This window comes from Cibotium barometz, chromosome 24 (genome assembly GCF_041138505.1).
Source record: "Cibotium barometz isolate CiBa-2024 chromosome 24, ASM4113850v1, whole genome shotgun sequence".
In the NCBI taxonomy this organism is placed as follows: Eukaryota; Viridiplantae; Streptophyta; class Polypodiopsida; order Cyatheales; family Cibotiaceae; genus Cibotium; species Cibotium barometz.
Genome location: NC_141069.1, coordinates 20,901,445 through 20,924,606, shown reverse-complemented (window position 1 = coordinate 20,924,606; position 23,162 = coordinate 20,901,445). Strand labels below are relative to the sequence as shown.

The 23,162-nt window shown below is 40.0% G+C and overlaps 1 pseudogene across 1 annotated transcript in view; it reads left to right on the top strand.

Annotated features, from left to right (window-relative positions):
- The first annotated feature begins 22,053 nt into the window (after positions 1-22,053).
- Positions 22,054-23,162, top strand: part of LOC147625011 (mitochondrial phosphate carrier protein 3, mitochondrial pseudogene) — a 1,665-nt pseudogene continuing 556 nt past the window's right edge. The window contains exon 1 of the transcript XR_015268900.1: positions 22,054-23,162. This exon is cut by the window's right edge and continues 556 nt beyond it. The product of XR_015268900.1 is annotated as a mitochondrial phosphate carrier protein 3, mitochondrial pseudogene (transcript).

Below are 23,162 nucleotides of genomic sequence, written 5' to 3'. Positions count from 1 at the left end.
ATGGGTGTTATGTTGAAGATTTCAAAGACAAGTGCAGGTTGGTTGCAAAAGGCAACAGAGTGGGCAGAATGTTTACGTTGAATGTAGACATGCCTGAAATGAGTGCTGCGATGTTTGCAAATGGTTCAAGAATTGTTGCAGACACAGACATTTGGCATAAAAGAATTGGACATGTAAATGTACAGAGATTGAAGTCTATGCAGACAAAAGGAATTGTGACAGGGCTGCCAAAATTTAAAGTGGAAGGTATGCAGAAAATATGTGAAGCATGCCAATTTGGGAAGCAAACAAAGCATGTGTTTCCACGTAACAGATATGTGAGCAGAAATGCACTAGATGTTGTGCATTCAGATGTATGGGGTCCTACGAAGACCATATCTATGGGAGGCTGCAGGTATTATGTGACTTTCATTGATGACCACATAAGGAAAGTGTGGGTATATTTCATGAAGGAGAAAAGTGAGGTATTCACTCACTTTCAGAATTTCAGAGTTTTGGTTGGATAGCAAACAGGGAAATATGTAAAGTGCCTAAGGTCAGATGGAGGGGGAGAGTACTTCTCCAATGAGTTCTCTGAATTTTTGAAGAAGAATGGTATTCGGAGACAGTTTACATGCAGATACACTCCGCAGCAAAATGGAGTTGCTGAGCGAAAAAACAGGCACATTGCTGAGATTACGCGAGCATTGATGGAAGAGAAGAATATGCCGCATTGCTATTGGGCTGAGGCTGTTTCTACAGCAGTATACATCATGAACAGGACTCCAACTGCAGCCATACATGATGTAACTCCAGAGGAGAGGTTTACTGGCAGAAAACCAGATTTGTCTCATCTGAAAGTCTTTGGATGCATTGCATATGTGCATGTGCCAGATGAGCTGAGAACTAAGCTGGATCCAAAAGCTGAAAAATGTGTGTTTATTGGATACTCCCTTGAGCAAAAGGGATACAGGTGTTATAACCCTGCTACACGTGAGTTGAGGGTAAGCAGGGATGTTGTCTTTGATGAGATGAGCAGCTGGTATGCTGCTGAAAAAGAAGCTGTTGGGGCTGATTTGAGTGGAAGTGTGGTTGCACAGAATGCAGGTCAGCAATCATAGTCTTTGAGTGGACCAGGAGAGTCCTCATCTAGTGGGTCTGTTGATAGACCATGGAGTGGCAGGCTGCGTCATAATACCAGTCTTGCAAATGTGATTACTACATCACGTAAAGGAAAAGAGAAAGTGGTTGAGCCCCTTGGTATGCCTGACATTTCTGTAGGGCATTCTCATGTTGATGGAGAGTCTAGTGGCTCAGATATGAGCCTTGATGAGGAGCTTGGGATCCCAGCTATGAGAACACCTGGTGTAAAGAAGGCTATGGAAGCCATGAATGAAAAGCTGCGAAGATCAGGGAGAGTGAAGAACCCTGTGCAGAGATTTACATATGATGGTTATGTGGCACATCACTATGCATATATGGCAAAGGTTGTGCATGTTGTAGAGCCCACATGCATTGATGAGGCTGTTGGAAATGTGTGTTGGGAGAAAGCTATGGATGAGGAAATGGATGCACTATATGGAAATGAAACTTGGGATTTAGTGCAATTGCCTGAAGGCAAGAAAGCCATTAGATGCAAGTGGGTGTACAAAGTTAAACATAACAGTGATGCAAGCATAAACAGGTATAAGGCTAGATTGGTAGCCAAAGGATATGCGCAGACATATGGGATTGATTATGAGGAAACTTTCAGCCCAGTTGCCAAGATGGCAACGGTGAGAGTTGTAATAGCAGTGGCTGCGTCAAAGCAATGGTCTTTACATCAGATGGATGTAAAGAATGCATTCTTGCATGGGGATTTGCAAGAAGAGGTGTATATGTTGCAGCCACCTGGTTATGAGGATGTGGGTCACCCCGAGCATGTTTGCAGGTTGAAGAAAGCCTTGTATGGTTTAAAGCAAGCACCAAGAGCATGGTCTGACAAGATTTCTGAATATCTTGTCACTATTGGCTTTCATGTAGCCAATGCAGATTTCTCGCTGTATGTGAGATATGGTGATAGAGGAGTTGTGCTTGTTGTCATCTATGTAGATGACTTGATCATTACGGGGGACCATGATGCAGAGATCTTTGATGTAAAGAACTTGCTTAGACAGAAGTTTGAGATGAAGGATCTGGGGGAGCTCAGATATTTCTTGGGCATTGAGGTGATTAGGTCACCACATGGTATTGGATTACTGCAGAGACAGTATGGCTTGGACATGTTGTCCAAGTATGGTATGACAGGTTGTAAGCCTATTTCTGTGCCATTGGATCAGAATGGCAAGTTGAGTGTAGATTCAGGAGAGATCTTGGAGGATCCTACTATGTACAGGAGTATAGTAGGAAGTTTGATCTACATGACGATCACCAGACCAGATTTGAGCTATGCTGTTGGGTTGGTGAGTCAGTTTATGCAGGTTCCACGAAAATCGCATTTAGATGCAGTGAGACGCATACTGAGGTATGTGAGGTCTACTTTGCATTGTGGCCTATTCTATGAGAGACTGGGACACAGAGATATGTGTACATGGGTACACAGATGTTGATTGGGCTGGTAGTATCTCAGATAGAAGATCTACCAGTGGCTTCATGTTTTCTTTGGGGAGTGCTGCTGTGACTTGGAGCAGCAAGAAGCAGCCTACGGTTGCTCTATCGAGTACAGAGGCCGAGTACAGAGGAGCTGCTATAGCAGCATGTGAGGTAGCTTGGTTGAGAAAGCTACTTGCAGATTTGGGTCTATCACTGGTGGATAGACAAGTTGTCATTTTCTGTGACAACATTAGCAGTATACAGTTGGCCAGGAACCCAGTCTTTCATGCTCGTACGAAGCACATAGAGGTCCACTACCACTTCGTCAGAGAGAAGGTCTTGGCAGGAGAACTTGACCTTGTTTATGTCAGCACAGAGGATCAGGTAGCTGACATCTTCACCAAAGCATTGGGTATAGAGAAGCTCCGCAGATTCAGGGCTTCGCTTGGTGTACATGAGATGGAGTTGAGCTCGAGGGGGAGTGTTGAGATATCGAGCTCGTCTAGTGAGGCGGTGGACACTGATGACCCGCCTAGGGGATAGGCCCCACACTTACACCACTGGCATGGTTGGTGAGATCATGGGAGATATGCGGCCAGTGGGATGAAGTAGTACATGAGCTCATGCAAAAGTTACATATCACACATAGGTTCTATACTCCTTACTATCCACAATGCAAAAGTTACATATCACACATAGGTTCTATACTCCTTACTATCCACAATGCAATGGACTAGTAGAAAGATTCAATGGTGAGTTGTGCACTATGCTGACGAAGTGTCTCGAGGAGAATCGCAAGCAGTGGGATTTGCATGTTTCCTCAGCATTTGGGCTTAAAGGAGGACAGCTCTGTCGAGTCGGCTTAAGTTTTCACCTTATCATCTTGTTTTTGGAAAAGAGGCTATGATGCCCATTGAAGTTGAGATTCCCAGTTTACAGTTTCTTTTTAAACATCAAGATAGTGGTTTGGATGTGTATAAAGAGAGGTTGTTGGATCTGCAAGAGTTGTAGTTAGCTAAAGAGGAAGCCTTGGACTATTATATTCAGTTACGCAATCAAAGAGCTGAGCATTTCAATGAGATAGTCAAGGACAAAAGTATCAAAGAAGGAGATCTGGTGCTCAAATACAACAAGTTGGACAACACCTTCTAGACCAAGTTCCATATCAAGTGGGAGGGTCCTTTCAAGGTTCTATATATATATATATATATATATATATGAGAATGAAACTTATCAGCTAGCTGACTTAGATGATCTTCAACATTCAAGAAGAGTCAATGGATACATGCTAAAACCATGTTGGTGTAGAATTATGACAATTCAAAAGGATTCAGAGATGTTGGATATAAGCTTGCATATGCTGATGCAGCTGTTCCACAACTGACCATGGAGATTCTTGTTGGGATTTGGATGTACTTTTCTTTAAGGATTGTCTTAGTGAGCTAATAGCATATGGTTGAGCATGAATGATCTAACCACGAGGGTTGGGAAAACTATGATATGATTTTTTTGTGCGCAATGGATATGTCCACCCCAACCCAAGGAATAAGAAAAAATGCATTGAGTATGGTTAGAAACCTTAGGAAATAGATGACTATTGCATGGTCAAGTGGATTTGTGCAGGTGCACAAAATCAAAAAGGAAAGCACATGGGTGAACGCGTGAACGAGTCAGCCGGGCGCACAACTTTCTAGAAGAATCAAAGGTGGCGACGAGTTGAAGAAGGTGAATTGGGGGAAGTTGTAAGGGATTGTTGAAGAAGGTGTGGTGAGAGAGACTACCAGAGGTGAGAGACTGTAGTGTGGAGTGTGTTTCCTGCAGAATAGTTTTTTGCTTTGTTGAAGCTTGTAGGCTGAAAGACCTGCTAATTTTTGACATTTCAGAGGAGACTAGTGTAGTGTGAGAGGAATTGATTGAATCCAAGCAGAGGGAGTGTTGGAGCCCTGAGAGGTGGCTAGGAGGTGTGTCCTAGGTTCTCTATGCAGCATCTCTTTTAGAGACAAGATCCAGTCCAAATTCTGTCTCAAAGGTTGCTACTAATGATTGTTAGCTCTCAATGCTATTTTCTATGAAGTTTGAAGCCGTTTCTTTGAAGTTCTATCACTAGGATCTACTTGTGGGGGATCCATGAGTTTTCTTGGTGTTTTTTCATCTTGTTTTATGCCCAAATCTCAGGGTTGTTGAGGTTGGCTCAATTTATATATACGCAGGAGCTCTGATTGTCTTGGATTTGATGAATTTCTATCTTTGGTTTTAGTTGTGTTGTTTTGATGGAGTTTGTTAAAAAGAAACAACTCTGATTGAAAGTTGACTTGTGTTTAATCAAAATTTTGCTAGCTAGCTTGTGTTTGAGTCAACAAGTTCTGTCAAAGGCACCTTGGTCAGTTGTGTGGTCAGTTGTGTGAAAAATAGGTCAACTAAGATTGTTAAGAATAGGTCAGATGAGGTTGTTAAAATATTGATCTGGTCTTGTTTAGCACGTGTGAGGTCTGGGCTGACAATCAGAACCAGTCAAAAATCAGTTTGATAGGTTGGGCACTACTAGTGGGCTAAGTGTCAGTTAAGGACTCTGTCAGGTCAAAAGAGAGTCAGCCTGGATCAGCTGAGGCCCAATAGGAGTTAGTCATGGGGTGTTCAGGAGTAGTTTTGGTGTCTTTGTGTTGAAGGAAAAACTTCTGGGTTTAGTTCTGACAATCAATTGTTGTCAGCAATCAGGCAGAATTGAGAAGAAAGGTATTCCAGAGTCAGAAGGGTGTCAGTTATTGTCAGTTGTGAGTGTAAGGAGTTGAGTTTTATTGGGATTTGAGGTTTTTGAGGGATTGGAGATGTCAACAATGCTGGAAGGTTGAAATCTAACTCAGGACTGAGTCGAGTGAAGTGGATAAGTGGGTGAGTTTCCAATCAGCAGTTAGTCACAGCATAAGGTTAGGGAAGTACTAACAGGCTCAGTAGAGTCGAGAAGCAAGTCCTTGAAGATAGCTGATAATGGAGAAACTTTGAGGAAGCCTGGTAGATACATTTCTAACTAGTGTCAACTTCTAAATCTACGATTTAGAATACAGTCAGAATCTGACAAGTTGGTGTCAGGTGGAAGTGATTGTGGTCAGCTTGCTAGTGGTGGTCAGATAAGGTCAGCTATTGTGGTGGTGGTCAGATAAGGGCAGTTGAAGGTTTGTAAGTAAAGATCTAAGCTCTGGGAGGTCAAATTTGACCTAGGAGGATGAGTGGAGTTGTTAGTTGTACTATTTGAGGAGTTTGGAGAGCCTGTGTGTTAGCTAAAGCTCAGGGGACGTCAGCTGAATATACTGGTGTCTCCATTTTGTGTTTGTGATGGGTTGTGGTGCTAAGTGGTACTTCCTCCTCATGGTGGTGTGTTTTGGACGAGCTATAGAGGTAGGTCTCCCCGACACATCAACAGTTCCCACAGCTATTGAGCTAGCATTTGTGAAGTTGGGGAGTTCGTCCAAAAAAGTCCTGGAGAAAAGTGTTCAATTATTCTTCTTAGAAATTATTGGTGAAGATTGGAAGGTAGCAAGAGTGTTATAGATCCTGAACGAAATTTTGTTGTAGATGTAGGTACCCCACTAGGTGATAAAAGCAGTGCTCAAGTATTCTTCTTAGAAAATATTAGTGACTATTGGAAGATGGCAAGAGTGTTAATGGCATTTTGTTATAGATGTAGGTACCCCACTAGGTGATAAAAGCAGTTTTGGCCTGGTTGTCAGGGTGGATGTGTACTTGATTGTAGCCCACTAAGCCCATCCATAAATCTTTCTTCCAAGACTCTATCCATGAAAGGTATTTGGAAGCCATCCTTGATTGTCGCTTTGTTAAGTGCCTGAAAGTCCACACAAACCCTAATCTTATTGGCCTTTTTCTTGGGTGAGATGACTGTAGGGGAAAGTCACTCGACATGCTCCACTAGAGAGATGATGTCATTTGCTTCAATTTTTTCCATCTCTACTTTGACAACCTCTGTATACTTAGGGTTAAGCTTATAAGCCCTACTCCACACTGCCAATTACCAAGTATTCCACTGCAAGTCTTTTCCTACTACCCTTGGGCCAATGGTCAAGCCGAGAGCACCAACAAAGTGCTCTATCACCTTCTCCACAACCAAGTTAGCATCCCAAGATGCTCTCCTTGGCACACTTTGAGCATATTGCACTACCTATAAAGCCACTACTCAACACATCCCCTTCCATTTGGCCTTTGGGCTTGAAGCCATTTACCTTTTCAAATTCAACCGACTCCTATCGAGTGGGAACCCTCCAAATATCCTTTTTTGGTGCCTCTCATTCTTCCTCCATCGACCGACTCTCCATATTGGAAGAAACTTGTTCCCTTTCCAACCTTGTCCTAGAAGTTGAGTAGCACAGATGCAAGAAATGGCACGACTGACATTTACATCACCTTTTTTTTCCTCAAGGTGACTCTGTGCTCTATTACTAGGCTTGTTACCTTCAATGAGCCAATAAATTGGTACTTGCATGGGTAGGACCTTATAAGGTTCAAGAAATCCTACCACACATAGTAGTGCAATTATACACCTTGTCCAATGAGCACCTTCCTCTAGTAAATGGGTGTAAACTCTGTTAAATTTGCAGTAATGTGATGAGCTATGGTGGATCAAATGCTAGAATCAACATCATTAACAAAGAGCTTAGATGATAATTAAGATGTAATTAGTGAGAAATTAATTGATAGCTTAATGTAGGCATGGGTAATCCAAAACCAGCAAATTCTCATTAGGCCAATGCCTCAATTTATAGAGTTTACATCCAAGCATCCAATCCCACTGATTTCTCCTTGATTCACTCCCTTCTTTTGCTTGATTCTCTCCACCTCTTCCCATAATATATCCACACCTCCTAAATCTCCTCATGCTACCCTTTATTCTCTCCCAGTAGATACTTCTCACCTTTTCACAGCTTCTCTCACATTTACAGATTCTCTTTTACAGCCTCTTGCTAAGGACTTGTTCCCACGCGCACACCCTATTCACTTGTATATTTCAACACCTCCCCTCAAGTGAATACTCCTAGCACACCTCTTGCTAAGGGCTTGTTCGCGCGCACACCCTATTCACTTGTATATTTCAACACCACCCCTCAAGTGAATACTCCTAGCACACCTGGACCCTATACCAAGTTTCCCTCTTACTTGATAGTCCACGACCAGTGCCTAGCACACCTCTTCTCAAGTGAATAATCCTAGCACACCTGGACCCTATACCAAGTTTCCTTCTTACTTGATAGTCCGCGACCAGTGCCTCAAGTCCCTAAACTCATAGTCCTTGACACTCTCTCTCTCTCTCTATGTGTCCAAGGCTACTACAAGTGCCCCCATGACCTTGACTAAATTACTCACACATACATCTACCACATGGCCTACATCATCGGTGGCTCAAAGGTGGTTTTACTCTGTTGGGGCAGGTTACATTGGGTTGTGGGTTTTCTCTCTCTCTCTCTCTCTCCCTCTCAAAGATTTTCACATGGCTCCTCACTTCTTGGAGCCTCACATCTTCTCTTGTCTTCAGTCTTCTTGTCGTGGTGGCAGCTTCTCTTCACGCATCCATGTCTTCCTTCAATGCTTCGTCTAGCTCTTCTTCTCGATGTTGATCTTCCTCTTGGAAAGAGATGTTCTCCTTCTTTCATGGCTGGGGCCATGAGCTTGACCGTCAGTTCTTGCTCCATGTGAGCAACATGTTTTAATGTATTGTTGACAGTTCTTTTGGATATTTGATGTTTATCTTGTGTCATTATACAATGCAAACCCAAATCTATGTGGGAGGTCTTGCCTCTTGCCTTATTCTGGACAAGGGAAGTGTCTGATCCCATTTTTACAATGATGTAATGTGCCCAATACATAATGCATATAGCATTCATTCTTATGCACATTCCCAAATGCAACTCTGGCTGTGAATAACTTGAATTTGTGTGTGGGTTAAATGCAAGATGATGATTACCATAAATTTATCAGCATAATTTTACCAGAAATTTTAGCATAATTTTATCAGAAATTACATTAAACCAAGGGTAACAAATCTGTACGGAATGGTTGGAGTGTCAAACCATCTCCAAATTCAATATGAAGTTATAGGGATCTGTATCAGATACCTCTAATGGTTAATTTGAACCCTCAATTGCACCGAAAAATAGTGATTAGTGTTGATTAATCATTGATTAGCAAATTAATCCTTTGTTTTGTGTGCAAAAAACAGAGTATGTGGGGAATCCAGATCTAAGGCCTAAGAGTTCAAATGAGCTCAAATCCTTTCAAGGCCATCAATAGCAATTAGTCTAGTAGAGGATTAAGCCAAGAAACACAAGATTTGACCAAACATTAATGTTGGAATATATGATCAATGTCATGATCTAAGGTTAAGGCACACAATGAAATGTAAAAAGACCATGTAATATGAAGAGAATCCACGTGAATGAAAGGGTCAACCCCCACTTGAAGTAGGCGAGTTTCAGAAGATTCTCTGGAGGCTATATTCTAGGGAGCCATGTGGGGGGAGATGGCCTTGGATGCTCTTGATGAGATGTAAGCAGTGATGTCACTCAACCATGTACACTTTGTCTATAAAATGGTGGCCCTCCTAATGAGAAATACACGAATTTCTATGCTATGTGAAGCTCCTTATTATGCTGTCATTATGTTCTCTTAATCTTTGATTAAGTGCTAGTTAATTACACTTTTGCTCGTGTGACCACCATGGCTTATCTTGAACCACCATAGCTCTTTCATCACTCCTTGCTCACATTAAGCTTGCATTATCACTCATTATGCTTTTCCCAACATGGTATCAGAGCCATGATTATCCCTAGGCATAGTAATTAACCACATTAATTAGATTTCTTATTTTTTCAAGCTTTCCATTAAAGCTCCAGCTGGTCTTTTGCTTCATACGAGCTCTATAGTCCATCAAATCACAAGCTTTTTTATTCAAAAGAAAGCTAACAGTCGGCTCCATCTACGCCTAGCTCCATTTGAGCTCCCACGAACTACACGCGGCGCAATCAACTCTGAAACAGCACGCTTCTGCACAGCGAAATTCGTCAAATTGGCGCCGTACGATGAATGGTTTGCTAATTCCTCTTGTGAGCATAACATTGATGCTATGAAGCTCCCACGTGTTGATTTTCATGAGCAATGGTCCACTGTAGCTGCTGTTTGAACTAATTTATCAGTGATAGTACATGCTATGTTGCAGAGAAGATTTACAGAGATTGAAGCAGCATCTTGACATGTTTGAGTGCTGAGCTTAAAGCCAACACCTTGGTTTTCACTTGGTTTAAAGAATTTTATGTTTCTCATTTGGGAAGAGCTTCATTCAATTGCTCAAAGCTCACTCTATTTTTGGGGCAGTTTTTTTCTCTTTGAATTAATCATCTCCATCATATACTTAATAGTAATTATCTATTGAGATGACATTCTAATATGCATATTGAGTTGAATACCTCTTTACAATCATGCCTTCGGATGCTGAATCATCTAATGAAGCTTATATCAAGAAATCATTGAAACCCAAAAGCAAAACTAGAAAACCTAGGATGAAAATCAAGTCTAGGCCCAGTTATTATTACTATGCAAAAGCTTATGGGTTTGGGAAATTCTTGAGTAATATCATGCATCTATATAGTGAAGGGGGATTCTAGCTTTTTAATACTTTGCATTATTCAATTCCAATCATGGAGTCAACTTACATATCATCCTCTTTCATCAAGAAATTCAACGGTCATGACTTCCACACTTGGCAAGTCAAAATGAGGTTTTTACTAATGAAAGAAGGAGTTTGGGGCATAGTCAATGGTACTATACCTAAACCTGCCACACGAGAAGGAGAAATCTCTTGGCAAACCAAGGATGAGAAAGAATTAGCTCTCATTGCCCTTGGAGTTGAAGATAGTTATATACATTACATTGGTAATGGAACATCTTCACAAATTGCTTGGAATTCACTGGATAAATCCTTTGGTGCTCAAGGCCTCCACAGCAAAATCAGTCTCAAAGTAGACTTTTATAGTCTAGAGTACAAGATTGATGAGACACTTGCATCTCACATCAACACCATGAAGAGCTTGATGGCCCAGCTCGAAGCCATCAATGAACCAGTCAAGGAGAGTGATGCCATAGCCATCCTCCTAAAGTCAATGCCATCCGAGTATGATACACTCATGCCGACCTTAAAGTACATGCAGGATCCCACTTTGGAGGGAATAGAGAGTGTTCTCTTGGAAGAAGAGAAGAAGTTGAAAGGTAGAGCCATTGATCTTGTCTCAAACCAGGCATACCTTGTTCAAAAGCAAGCCGGCAAACCACTCCAATGTACACATTGTGGAAGGACAGGACATCTTGCCAAGAATTACTACCACAAAGACAAGCCAAAGCGAATATGCACCAAATGTGGAAAGCCAGGTCACCTCGCTGACAAATGTTACACCAACCAGGCAAATATGGCAAGCACTTCGACGAATGATTCCGAAGAAGCAATTCAAGCATGTAACAATGTTACTACCTCTTTTGATGAAGCGGTAGATGCAGAATGGGCTTTCTAAAGCCAACAATGTTTATGCCCTCTCTTACCCAAATGTTTATGTATGGACACCTCTAACCACCGATGATGTAGGTTATGTGTTATTATGATGCCCACAATATCTCTCAGTAGGCCATGTAGCCCTCAAGGGGGGATTGATGGGGAGTTGGGTCTCCATGACCAACAAATGATGATGATGCCCATGGATATGATGATGATGATGCTATGATGATGATGGGATGGGGTATGGGAGAGGAATGTTTTCATGTAGGAATGTTTTCATGTCATGCTATTTTCTTTTCGCAATGTAGAAGCTATGCTCCCTATGAGCAATGCTAATTTCTTTTATGTACTGTAGAGCTATACTCCTTATGAGTTAAGCTTTTTCTTTCATGTAGTGTTTGGATCAAGGGAGGGCAATATACCATGCCATGATCAAGGGAGGGTGTTGGAATATATGATCAATGTCATGGTCTAAGGTTAAGGCACACAATGAAATGTAAAAAGACCATGTAATATGAAGAGAATCCACGTGAATGAAAGGGTCAACCCCCACTTGAAGTAGGCGAGTTTCAGAAGATTCTCTGGAGGCTATATTCTAGGGAGCCATGTGGGGGGAGATGGCCTTGGATGCTCTTGATGAGATGTAAGCAGTGATGTCACTCAACCATGTACACTTTGGCTATAAAATGGTGGCCCTCCTAATGAGAAATACACGAATTTCTATGCTATGTGAAGCTCCTTATTATGCTGTCATTATGTTCTCTTAATCTTTGATTAAGTGCTAGTTAATTACACTTTTGCTCGTGTGACCACCATGGCTTATCTTGAACCACCATAGCTCTTTCATCACTCCTTGCTCACATTAAGCTTGCATTATCACTCATTATGCTTTTCCCAACAATTAAATGCTTAATCTCTATTTTACCAAAGTCACTTTTGCATTTAATGTTTGGATCTCACTACTGTAGACTTGATCAAATCAAAATCTATCTTCACCAGCTTGTAGAGCGCCCTTGAAAACCCCTAGGGCCAAGAGGAATTAGAGAAATTTGATCTGGAGAAGAAGACATTTCATTTTTCTCTCAAAAAAACGGCGCCTGCAAATTCGCGATTTCTGGGAGCTGTAGAAGGCAGTTTGACGTTTTCGTTGAATAGGTTGAAAGGTGGACAAGGTAGCTATGCTTGCTTAGAAGCTTTTTCCCTAATGTTTCTCTTGGAAGGAGATCAAGCCCCTCCACCACTGGCAGGGGGTGCAGAGAGCTAGTTGTTGAAAAGAGGTAAAAATCTTAATTATTTACTAATCCTAATTAGCCAGGTGATTAGCAAGATAATGGGCTCACAAATTGATGGATTCTAGGCTAGGCTCTGATACCATGTTAAATTTGCAGCAATGTGATGTGCTATGGTGGATCAAATGCTAGAATCAACATCATTAACAAAGAGATTAGATGATAATTAAGACGTGTTTAGTGAGCAATTAACTGATAGCTTAATGTAGGCATGGGTAATCAAAAACCAGCAAATTGTCATTAGGCCAATGCCTCAATTTATAGAGTTTACATCCAAGCATCCAATCCCACTGATTTCTCCTTGATTCACTCCACCTCTTTTGCTTGATTCTCTCCACCTCTTCCCAGAATATCTCCACACCTCCTAAATCTCCTCATGCTACCCTTTATTCTCTCCCAGTAGATACTTCTCACCTTTTCACAGCTTCTCTCACATTTACAGATTCTCTTTTACAGCCTCTTGCTAAGGGCTTGTTCTCGCACACACCCTATTCACTTGTATATTTCAACAAACTCAAGATTTACCTGCAACATAGGCCTAAATACTGTCTCTTGGTAGGATGAAACTGATGAATGTTTTAAAAAAGAGAGAGAAAAAAGAAAAAGAAGCATCCTCCTGCCTGAAAATCCTCTTGGCAACCAGAGGCACATCTTCTTTCTCTTGTCCTTTCTTTCCCAACTTCACATTTTGCCCTCTTTTTGTCTCCTTATCACTTGCGCACACCCCATCGCGTTGACATTTTTCTCTCTCCTCATCACACCCGATCCCATTAACATTTTTTTCTCTTCTTGCCACACCCCATCCCATTTGCATTTTTTCCCCTGTGCTCCCACCTCCCTCTTCTCTCCTTGGCACCCAAGATCACCACCTTCCATCTTCCTCATCTCTCAAGATCACCATTGTCCCCCTCTCTCTTTTCCACCTCCGAGTTGATCAAGGCCTTTCCCAAGTTTGCTGAGAAGACAAATCTTGTGGAGAGTCGTCTCATTCCAAAAAGTGTAATCGTATTATTAGACAGTTGGATCAATTGAAGATGCATCAATCTATTATGGATACCTCACTGCTACTACTGAGAAGTTCAAATCAGTTGTGAAGTTATTTTAAACTTACAAACAAAAACTCTAGCAACAAGAGAGGTTATGGTAGCTTCACAAGCACTAGCAGTAGAGTTGAGATGAGGACAAGCAAAGCTACATCAAGTCATGCTACCGATTCGCATCTTAGGTGCAACAAGCACCATTACTAGGTCCAATGGTGCTCCATCACATGAATGTTACACATTCAGATAAGATTCTACATGCCAAAGATCTAAAACCGACTCTAGAGACAAGGTTGGTTTCATGTCTAAATAGCAACGTAGTAAAACTCATTGTCATGGAAAGCTCTTTTCCTCACAAATTTTACGTCGAGAGATATGACTGATCCAGAGTTGTCTGCAGTACTTGAAGACACCTTCTTGAACTTCTCATATCCTGAACTTCTCACATCCTGGATTTTTTTCTCCTTTGGGCGTTGTGCGTAGAGGTTCGGTGCCAACTTTAATTTTTAAGTATTGGAATGGATCTCACTTAGAGCATTGGTTCTTCCTTGCAACATGGGATGGATCTCGAAGGATGCGAGTGGATTTTATCGCACTACACAATGATGTTGAGATTCTACCAAGAGTGCAAAAAATATATTCTAGTTGGTTTATGACTTTTGCTGCACCATGTATCATGTGCATGACGTTGGTGTGGTGCACAGTGATGTTCATTCAAGAAACATCATGTTTCACTTCTCAAAAAAGTTCGAAGATGTTTCACTTCTCATAAAAGTTTGAAGATGTTTACATCGGTGTTATTGATTGATGCATAAGCACAGATCAAACAACAACAAAAGATTACTATAACAAACAAAGGTTAGAAGAGCCTGAAAATTAGGTGCAAAGTGCAAGCAACACGTTGCTCCCAAGGCTTCAACACAAATCCACTGGCATATTGCTTAAGAGTGGTACTATATTGGCTACCGAATAAAGTTTATGTTAAGGTTGTTTGTATGAGAGAATATGAAATACATATATTTTACAGACATGCTTCAAAAATGCACCAATAGAACCATGGATCAAGAACCATAGTGTTCTAGTAATTTAGATTTTTTGATTAAGCATGCGTCAAAGTATTGTTTACATCTTGATGATGAATGAGTCATGTGTACAAATCATTTTGATCTTCTTTTTAAGTGTTTCTTATGTTTAATGTTTAAAATATTATTTACTCAAATTTTGATCTTGTTCAAAATCATCTCTTATGTCTTGATATTTAATATTTTATTTAATCAAATTCTTATATTGTTTTGAACGTCTTAATATTAAATTTTTGGAGTAATATTTTTAATATGTAAATGACTATAGATTTAATCAATATTTTATTTTTAAAGTTAAATAACATAAATATGATATTTTATGAAAGTAACAAATACTAAATATTAATTATTTTATAAAATTATGGCTAAACAAGAAGTTAATCCTAATGTAAATCAATTCAAAGCTAAACAAATAATGGAAGAAGCTTCCAAGAATTGGGCCATCAAACAAGTAACTTGATGTGCGTAGACAAGCCTCCTCTTTCTTGGAAGGAGGTTCGTCAACTCTATCCTAAGCAGTTTATTCATGGAACCCTTTTTCAAAAGACTAGCAATGCTAGAGACACGGCTCCATTGAAGTTCATAGATTTGCCAACATGTTGGACTACCTCTTGGATTTACACCATCTCATCTTAGAAACCCATCAACATCATCTTCAATATGGTGCAATATAGGAAGGCATCGAAGGGTCCCTAACCCTTTCTCTTTGCATCACCTCCTTTGTCGAGGGTGAAGAAAACACCTTCTACACCACAAGAAGGCATATGGAAGCCTAAAATTTCCTCTTCATATGGTAGAACACCTTTTGTGCAAGAGACATAGTGCCGCTTCATGTAAAACAAAGGTTTCCAAGGGCCTGCAATCCATCTTTCACTTGGTAGAATGAGGTTGCTTAACCATGAAAAATTAATAGCAAGGATAAGAATGGAAAATACCTGTCGATTTTCATCATTGACTAGAGATGAGTCATCAAATAAGTCAATCATATATTTGCATGTATGAGATGATTATTCTTCAGTAGACTTTGGTATGGTTGCTCTCCCAAAGTTTGTTAGTTCCAATCTCGCTTGAATAGAAATAAATTATTCTTTTGTTGGTAATCCATTATAAGCATAATATGTTGCTTCCTTAAATAAGACACTAAAGGCCCTAGATGCACTAACACAATTTTTCGTATCGATGTCTAAATACGAGAAGTTTGTATCCCACCCAATCTTCCTTATCTTTGGTCATCTGCGCAATAGCAATAAGACATCAATCTTTCCTTAAGGAGAATATCATTTATATATCTAACAATAAGACAAAGTCCTTATCGTTGATATTATTGATGGTAGGTATGGCAAGTTCATTGATATTTCTAATTCATGTCCACTAATATTCTCCTCCTCAATTATTATGCTTGCTTTGAGTTTTGTAATGTTAAATCCTTTACTAAGATCTTCTTCCACTTTGAGTACTCCAGAGAATTCTCTATCTCCTATCTTCTATTGCATCATCACCAATACATAAATTAGTTTGGAGTGGCATGGTGGTGTCTTTATTACTATCACTATTGTCATCTTTGTCATTTTTCAAGTATATGTAGCACATTAGTAAAACATCATGCAATAGAAAATTACATCTTTTGCCTCCATGTGTAGTATATGTCTATGTGCACTTGACATATCCTCAGGCAAGAAAATATATCTTTTTATGATTCTTGACTTCTCATTGATAGTCATCACTAACCATGCACATATTCCTTAGATTCATTAACTAATGAGATGAATGACCTTATGGTGTAATCCTCTGAAATTTTAAAAAGAGGTCTTCATAGTAGTAAGTAAAAGTACTTGTTCCTAGCTCGGTAAGATTAATCTTGGGATGAAATATTTCTCTGAAGGCTATAAATCTTTTATCTTTCCTAACTTTATAAACAAAAACAAATAGCTTCTCCCCCCAGAAGTCTCTTCTTCAATTAACTCTTCAACATCCTCTCATTGCATCATGTGAACCTCCTGTGTTTAAACAAATGTTATATATTATTAGTATCCCTCTGTTTAAGGAGGTGTCTCACCATCCAAAAAGAAAAATTTCAACAAACTCATGGACCTTCTCTTTGCACGTTAAGATACCCTAATTATCTTTAAGACTAGATGACCCACCATGTGCAAAGATGATGCCTCTAAGGTTCTCTACGGAATTTCAAGGAACCCACTGGCCTTCTCTTTGCACGTTAAGGTACCCTTATTATCTTTAAGAGTAGATGACCCACTATGGAAAGATGATGCCTCCAATTTTCTCTATGGAATTCTCTACACATGATAAGGTGCCTGTAATAAAACAAAATAGTGGAAGCATGATCAACACAATACAAAGCATTGAATTATAGGATGAAGTAGAGAGAAAATAATATTAAATATTGAAAACCCTGATTATAAACTAATGGATGTCCGCTCACCCAGGTGCTCCAAGTAAGGAGCTTTGATTATAAACTAATGGATGTTCATCCATCTATGTGCACAGCATTGGCATTGATGGTCCAAGGGTTGGCAGCAGCACCCCCTTTCTTGAACATCAATAGCCAGAGAAAGATGGTCGAAACATAGGCGTGTTTACAGTCGATTTTACCATTTTTAGGCCTTCTGAGCTCATTTTTTAGGCGTGTTAAAAGTGTTGAATTCTACAGCCAAAAAAAAAAAGTTTTGAATCTAATGTATGTATTTAAGTCCCCTTTTTCTTGTAATATTTGTTGGCATTGAAGTATTGAGTATATGGATGCATGGATGTTCCAAATTTCCCCAATGCTCGAAAGGCTCGTAGTAAAAAGGAATTAGATGTTGATCAGACTATGAGCTAGAACGCATATATATTGAAGTGAAATATATTGGATATGTGGATTGGATCTTTATCCTCGTTATATGATCGTTATATATTATATCCCCTAAAATATTGTAAGTTATATTGGATATGAAAATATAGTGTAGCCCCTCAAATGATGTATGTTATGTGTAAACATCTTGAGTGATAGGTAAATATATTATTGTTATGGTGTTGACCTTGTAACTCTATTGTTATACAACACCACTGTTGCTCCCTTTTCAGAAACTCACATGTCTCCTTAAGATTCTTCTAAATCAAACTACTTCATATGAGGCAAAGTATGTTGCCTTTATACTCAGCCTCTGTAGAATAAAGTGCTTGTGTAAGTTGCTTCTTACTGATCCAAGATGTAATCTAAACCCAATCAAAAACCGTTACTAGATATAGATTTTTTACTATCACAATCTCTTGCCCAATCTAAGTCTCATAGAGTCTAGTTAAGGAATATTTTGCAGGACGATCCACAAGATCCAAGTTTGTTTTCCCAAAAATGAGTCATACTCTTACTACATGGCTCCCCTCTAGATCAGACGCTAGTTCGAATCTACTAATGCTTCCTCCAAGCTAGCTGGCTCATCTGTACTTTCATTATCTTAGCCATCAAGGCCATATTGACAATGTGAGCCAATGCCCTCTTCTACTCCTCTATTCTCTTGGATATGCAAATAGCTATTGGCTCTTCTGTGATTGTTTGCCAGTGGCATGCAAGCTTGGTGAGCTAGACTCTTATCAGATTGGTAGGCTCACGTCTCTTAGGCTTATGTCTCTAGACTCATGGATTTAGGCTAACGGATGTAGGCTCACACTTGTAAACTCACATCTAGAGGCTCACATCTTTTTTGTTTGAACTAGGCTCTTGGGTTTATGAAAATGCCTACTTGGTGACGGTTTTTTATGAAACAAGACCATGACAAGGTTGGTGAGAAACTATTGGCTCTTGGATTTAAGAAATAGACCTACCTAGGTACGATTTTTATGAAACAAGACTATGACAGGTTTGGTGAGAAATTATTGGGTAATAATTATACTTACTTAATGCCAAATAATTACAAAGGATAAGAATTTTCCTTGGAATTTCTAGAACTGCTACAAATTGTATGATAGAAATTTCTTTGTAGGATATGACTATGTACATCCTTGGATAATTATAAAGGGAAAAAAAATTTCTTGGAATTTGTAGCTGTTACAAATTTTATGAATAATTACAAAGGACAAGAATTATCCTTAAAATTTATAGCTATTTACAAATTATATGATATGAAATTCTTTATAGGATATGAGTAGGAAATTATATGATAGGAAATTCTTTATAGGATGTTACAAATTATATGATAGGAAATTCTTCATAGGATATGAGTAGGTATGTCTTTACAAGTCTTCAAGGGATAATTTTAATTAGCTGGAGTAGGTATGGTAATTTTAATTGGTTGGTATAATATCTACCTTTAATTGAGTATAGGATATAAGTAGGTATGTCCTTACAAATCTTCAAGAGATAGTGTTAATTAGCTAGATTAGGTATGATAATTTTAATTAATTGGTATAATATTAAGTATACCTATCTTAGACTCACATCTTCAAGTTCATGTCTGTAGACTCATCATGTCTCCAGACTCACAGCTCACATGTCTAGACTCACGGCTCACGTGTCCAAGCTTATGACTCATGTCTAACTAGACTCACCTCTGTTTTACATGGGACTATGGGTCACGTCTCCCAAACCAAGAGATGGTTTAGCTTACTTCTTAGAGTTTTTTTTAGCTTTTTGGACTTGATGAGAGATGATTCGGGTTATTAATCCTACTTAAGGTGTTAATAAAAGTAATTAAGTGTTTTTATTATTTTTTGTTGGTTTTACATTCTTCTAAGCTCCTAATCCCAACAATGCATTAAAATTTATGAAATGCATGAATAAAAATCAACTTTCCCACTACACCCAACGAAGCTCAAAGCTTATGTTTTAGGGTGGATTCCCCTCCTAATCATAATTTTTAAACTATTCCCTGAGCTTAATACAGTAAGATCAAAGCCTTCTAGTCTTCAAAATCATGCAAAAGACCAATGAGATCAAGGTTTTTCCTTCTAATGTATGAAAGTAGAATGCCTTGATGTAAACAAGCTTCAAAATGAAATAAAAAACAATAAACTAAAGCCATTAAAAGCTCCAAAGTTGTATATTTTTTGGAGTGTGACCTCCTAATCAACATTAGACAGTATTTGATGATCTCGATAGCTTGAAATGGACCAAAGAATGGAGCTAAACCTTAGGCTACTAGTCCTCGTTAATTTTGGCATAGTGCCAATTATGTTTAAGCCAAGGTCTTAGCCTTGCCAAATCAAGTGTCATTGGATCTTGCCTTCAAGCCATAAATGTAACTCCTCCATGTGGATATGATGGCTCATCCAGCATGTCCTCACTCTGCTGTCACACTGGAATGCTCCATGGCTATGTAGGTGAAGGAGGAGCTCACTTTGCCTAGATGGAGGCAAGAAGAAATTGGCTTTTGTGGTTCTCTCTCACAAAAGGTAGAGTCCTCTTGAGGCTCAATGAGCTCTTTAAGTTTTTCTTCCTTCTCTACCTCCTCAACCTTAACTTTGTTGAGCTTGTGTCTGACAGCTTTGCAAAGCTTGTTTTGTTTGGAGCGATTGGGCTTCTCTTCACCTTTATTGGCCACTATCTTGGCCTCAAGGTGATCTTGTTTAGGTTAAATTCCCACTATTTGGAGTAGGTCTCATATACGAATCCATGGCCTCAACATAGTGGAGCCAACAAAGATCTGTCTCCATAGGGAGAAGATACTTCTTAGGCTTTCTTTGCAGTTTTCTCCTTCTTGGCCATGTGACTATGGGCCCTAAAGATTTTAGTCTATATCTCTTTGCTTTTCTTTGTGATTTGTGTAAAGGTTATTGATTAACCCTCCTCCATGATTATTGCCATCAACCATGGCAATAGGGCCTTACCACCCTTATCATCAAGCAAGCACTCCACACACTCTGTAGAGGCCTCTGTGACTATTGCCACCGATCATGGCCGTAGGCCCTTACCACCCACAACATGCCACCTTATCATTTTACCGAATAACTTTTGCTCCATTTAAAGCCTTTGAAAGCTTATTGGAGTCCCCATTGCTACCCCTTTTAACCTCTTATTAACAAGGAATCCACCCTATAGCTCGTTTGATCTCTTTAAGGCTCTCTGAAAGAAAATTCTTTGCCTCCTTTATGCCCCCTTGAAATCCTTGTAGATCTTCTTGGAACAACTATTGTACTCCTTGATATTTCCATAGCTTCTTAAGCCTCTTATTATTGCTTTTGAGCTTCCTTTAAGGATTTGTTGACCCTCTTAGGTTTATCGATCTTGCTTCAACTTAAAATTTGCATGATACAAAGTGAGTTCCATTGTTGGCTCATAATGGTCTACTTCACAATTGGTATGCCATGCCATCATGCCATTAAGTCCTTGATCTAGTTTTAAGACATTTTTGCAACAACAACAATAACAAAAAGTAAAGAGAATGTTTACATGCCAAGATGAGAAGGTTAATGGCTACTCTTGCAAAGATTCCTGATCAATGCATATAGAAAAATTATTGGCCTTCATCGCCATCAGATGAACTTATGTGGGTCCATGGATGTAGTGACAAGGATGTGCAAATTTCACTTTGAACCTATATGATTCATTGCTAAATATTAGTTTCATTGGCACCACTACCAAAGTATAAGGCCACCAAGTGCAAATGGATCCTAAAAACAATTAAAAAGGCGGCAAATGTTACAAAGCTCAATTTTGGCTTATTAGAAGGTGTAATCAAACCAAGATTTCCATTACTTTTTGGAGGGCTTCAACAACAAGTGCTTAAGAATTACCTATCCATTCAAATGTCACGGTGCACTGCTTCACAACTATCGACTAGTGTGAACTCGCAAGGGAATTTAGCCATTAATGATAATGCTATAAATAGTGTGAATTTGTCAAATTATATGCCTTTTCCTTTTAAGTCTACCATTGAGTGAAACCTCATAATGTTTACCATGTGTGTATGTTTGTTATAATGTTTACCTCCAAAAACTTCTCAAATCAATGCATTGAGGGCCAAGGACTTTGCTTTAGCATCTATTCAGCTTTGATTTTCCCTACGAAATGTTCCATGCATAGATGCTTTTTGGTGGACGTCACGCCCGTTTTTTATCATTTCGGTCGTAAAATACTTCCAAAATTTTAAAATGCCCGTAAAAAAGTGCACTAAAATACCCCCCAAAAAAAAAACTTGCCGTGTCAAGAAAATCAACCCATTAATGCCCTTTTGTGTGAGGTTCAAGGGGACGTTGAAAAGTCGTCGTGGTGGAAGACTAGGCACGTTGAGAGGTTCAAAGGGGACGTTGAAAAGTCGTCTCGGTGGAAGACTCGGAGTTTCAAAGAAGGCACGTTTTTCAAAGGTAAAGAAGTCCCTTTTGGAGAGGTTCAAAATTCTCAAGTCTCTTGTGATTCGTGAGGGGGAGAGGTTCAAAATTCTCGAGTCTCTTGTGATTCGTGAGGGAGTGCGTGAGCCGAGTGAGGTAAAGGATTACATCATCTTATGAGGGACAACTACTCTTGTTTGACTCAGATTTGCCCCCTCGAAGTCTCATAGATGCCAAAAAAAAAAAAAAAAAGGGTAGGTAGTGCGCCCTTATATAGTAGAGCTCAAATTTGCTCATCCTTGCCTGTTGCCCAAGCTCAAATCACTCTTATCGACAGCTTCCTTTGATCCATTTCTTCAACATCCTCATGAGTACTCCTCCAGAGCCAAGAGCAAGGCCTTTGCCAAGTCATCTCTACAGCCTTGCTTCATTAGCTCCTAACCCATCAAGATTAGCTCCTGATCCATCCAAATTAGCTCCTCCTTCACCATTTCCCTCCACCATTGGCTTCCTCCTGGCATCCCCAAGCGAGCCGCCAAGCAAAATTAAGCTTTTCTCTGCTGAATACTACGCAGGCTGCACAGTGGGAGGCATATTGGCATGTGGGATAACTCACGCAGCGGTGACCCCCTTCGACGTGCTGAAATGCAACATCCAAATAGACCCCATCAAATACAAGGGCACAGTGAGCGGCTTCCAAACCATGGTTAAGGAGCAAGGCTTAGCAGGCCTAACCCGGGGTTGGGCTCCAACTCTACTAGGCTACAGTGCCCAGGGAGCTTGCAAATACGGCTTCTATGAATACTTCAAGAAATATTACACGGATTTAGCAGGGCCAGAGCAAGGGAAGAAGCACAAGACAGCGCTATACTTAGCAGGCTCAGCTTCTGCAGAGGTGATTGCAGACATAGCTCTATGCCCATTTGAAGCTGTGAAGGTGAGGGTGCAAACCAAACCAGGATTTGCAAAGGGGTTAGCAGATGGGTTACCAAAATTCATCCAAATGGAAGGCGTAGGGGGGCTTTATAAGGGTATTGGTGCCCTTTGGGCTCGCCAAGTGCCTTACACTATGATGAAATTTGCCACTTTTGAGAACACAGTGGAGGCATTTTATGCCCACATTATCCCCACACCCAAGGAGCAATGCTCTGTGTTTACCCAACTTGGGGTTAGCTTTGCCAGTGGTTACATTGCTGGCATTGCTTGTGCTGTTATCTCCCATCCTGCTGATAACCTTGTCTCCCTCCTTAACAATTCACAGGGTGCCACAGTTGGCCAAGCTGTGCAACAAATGGGGTTGCTGACCCTCTTCACACGAGGCTTGCCCTTGCGCATTCTCATGGTGGGCACCCTCACAGCCGCCCAATGGAGTATCTATGATGCCTTCAAAGTG